The sequence below is a fragment of the Arachis hypogaea genome, chromosome 16, assembly GCF_003086295.3.
Source record: "Arachis hypogaea cultivar Tifrunner chromosome 16, arahy.Tifrunner.gnm2.J5K5, whole genome shotgun sequence".
NCBI classification, from domain to species: Eukaryota; Viridiplantae; Streptophyta; class Magnoliopsida; order Fabales; family Fabaceae; genus Arachis; species Arachis hypogaea.
Genome location: NC_092051.1, coordinates 44,904,912 through 44,907,250, shown reverse-complemented (window position 1 = coordinate 44,907,250; position 2,339 = coordinate 44,904,912). Strand labels below are relative to the sequence as shown.

At 41.4% G+C, this 2,339-nt stretch overlaps 1 non-coding gene across 1 annotated transcript; it reads right to left on the bottom strand.

Annotated features, from left to right (window-relative positions):
• Positions 1-214: 214 nt before the first annotated feature.
• On the bottom strand, positions 215-322 carry LOC112760796 (small nucleolar RNA R71). The gene has a single exon (XR_003181218.1). It is a non-coding gene; the product is annotated as a small nucleolar RNA R71 (small nucleolar RNA).
• Positions 323-2,339: the final 2,017 nt, after the last annotated feature.

Here is a 2,339-nt window from a genome sequence, read left to right as displayed (position 1 = left end):
TCCCTTTCAGTTCTTAACTGAATTCTTGCAGATCTGTGATACTGTTAAGACTAATGGAGTAGATCCTGAAGTCTATAGGCTCATGCTTTTCCCTTTTGCTGTGAGAGACAGAGCTAGAATATGGTTGGACTATTAACTTAAGGATAGCCTGAACTCTTGGGATAAGCTGGTCAAGGCTTTCTTAGCCAAGTTCTTTCCTCCTCAAAAGCTGAGTAAGCTTAGAGTGGATGTTCAAACCTTCAGACAGAAAGAAGATGAATCCCTCTATGAAGCTTGGGAGAGATACAAGCAACTGACCAAAAAGTGTCCTTCTAACATGCTTTCAGAATGGACCATCTTGGATATATTCTACGATGGTCTGTCTGACTTAGCTAAGATGTCATTGGATACTTCTACAGGTGGATCCATTCACCTAAAGAAAACGCCTGCAGAAGTTCAAGAACTCATTGACATGGTTGCTAATAACCAGTTCATGTACACTTCTGAGAGGAATCCTGTGAGTAATGGGACGCCTCAGAAGAAGGGAGTTCCTGAAATTGATACTCTGAATGCCATATTGGCTCAGAACAAAATATTGACTCAGCAAGTCAATATGATTTCTCAGAGTCTGAATGGAATTGATGCTGCATCCAACAGTACTCAAGAGGCATCTTTTGAAGAAGAAGCTTATGATCCTGAGAACCCTGCAATAGCAGAGGTAAATTATATGGTTGAACCTTATGGGAATACCTATAACCCCTCATGGAGAAATCACCCAAATTTCTCATGAAAGGATCAACAAAAGCCTCAACAAGGCTTTAATAATGGTGGAAGAAATAGGTTTAGCAATAGCAAGCCTTTTCCATCATCCACTCAGCAACAGATAGAGAACTCTGAACAAAATACCTCTAATTTAGCAAACTTAGTCTCTGATCTATCTAAGTCCACTCTGAGTTTCATGAATGAAACAAGGTCCTCCATTAGAAATTTGGAGGCACAAGTGGGCCAGCTGAGTAAGAAGATCACTGAAACCCCTCCTAGTGCTCTTCCAAGCAATATAGAAGAAAATCCAAAAGGAAAGTGCAAGGCCATTGATATAACCATCATAGCCGAGCCCAAGGAGGAAGGGGAGGACGTGAATCCCAAGGAGGAAGACCTCCTGGGACGTCCAGTGATCAATAAGGAGTTTCCCTCTGAGGAACCAAAGGAATCTGAGACTCATCTAGAGACCATAGAGATTCCATTGAACCTCCTTATGCCATTCATGAGCTCTGAAGAGTACTCTTCTTCTGAAGAGAATGAAGATGTTACTGAAGAGCAAGTTGCCAAGTTCCTTAGTGCAATCATGAAGCTGAATGCCAATTTATTTGGTAAAGAGACTTGGGAAGATGAACCTCCCCTGTTCACCAATGAACTAAATACATTGGATCAACTGAGATTACCTCAGAAGAAACAGAATCCTGGAAAGTTCCTAATACCTTGTACCATAAGCACCAGAACCTTTGAGAAGGCTCTATGTGACCTTGGGTCAGGAATAAACCTCATGCCACTCTCTGTAATGGAGAAACTGTGAATTTTTGAGGTGCAAGCTGCTAAAATCTCATTAGAGATGGCAGACAACTCAAGAAAAGAGGCTTATGGACAAGTAGAGGACGTGTTAGTAAAGGTTGAAGGCCTTTACATCCCTACTGATTTCATAATCTTGGATATTGGAAAGGATGATGATGAATCCATCATTCTTGGAAGACCATTCCTAGCCACAGCAAGAGCTGTGATTGATGTAGACAGAGGTGAATTAGTCCTTCAATTGAATGAGGACCCCCTTGTGTTTAAAACTCAAGGACATCCTTCTGTAAACATGGAAAAGAGGCACAGTAAGCTTCTCTCAGTACAGAGTCAACTAAAGCCCCCACAGTCAAACTCTAAGTTTGGTGTTGGGAGGCCTCAGCTAAACTCTAAGTTTGGTGTTGAACTCCCATATCCGAGCTCTAAGTTTGGTGTTGGGAGTCTATAAAATTGACCTGATCACCTGTGTGGAGCCATGAGAGCCCACTGTCAAGCTAATGACATTAAAGAAGCGCTTGTTGGGAGGCAACCCAATTTTTATTTATCTAATTTTATTTTTATTTTTATTGTTCTTTCATGTTTTATTAGGTTCATGAACATGTGGAGTCACAAAATAAATCAAAAAATTAAAAACAGAATCAAAAACAGCAGAAGAAATATCACACCCTGGAGGAAGGACTTACTAGCGTTTAAACGCCAGCAAGGAGCATCTAGCTGGCGTTCAACGCCAGAACAGAGCATAGAGCTGGCGCTGAATGCCAGAAACAAGCATAGAACTGGCGTTCAACGCCAGA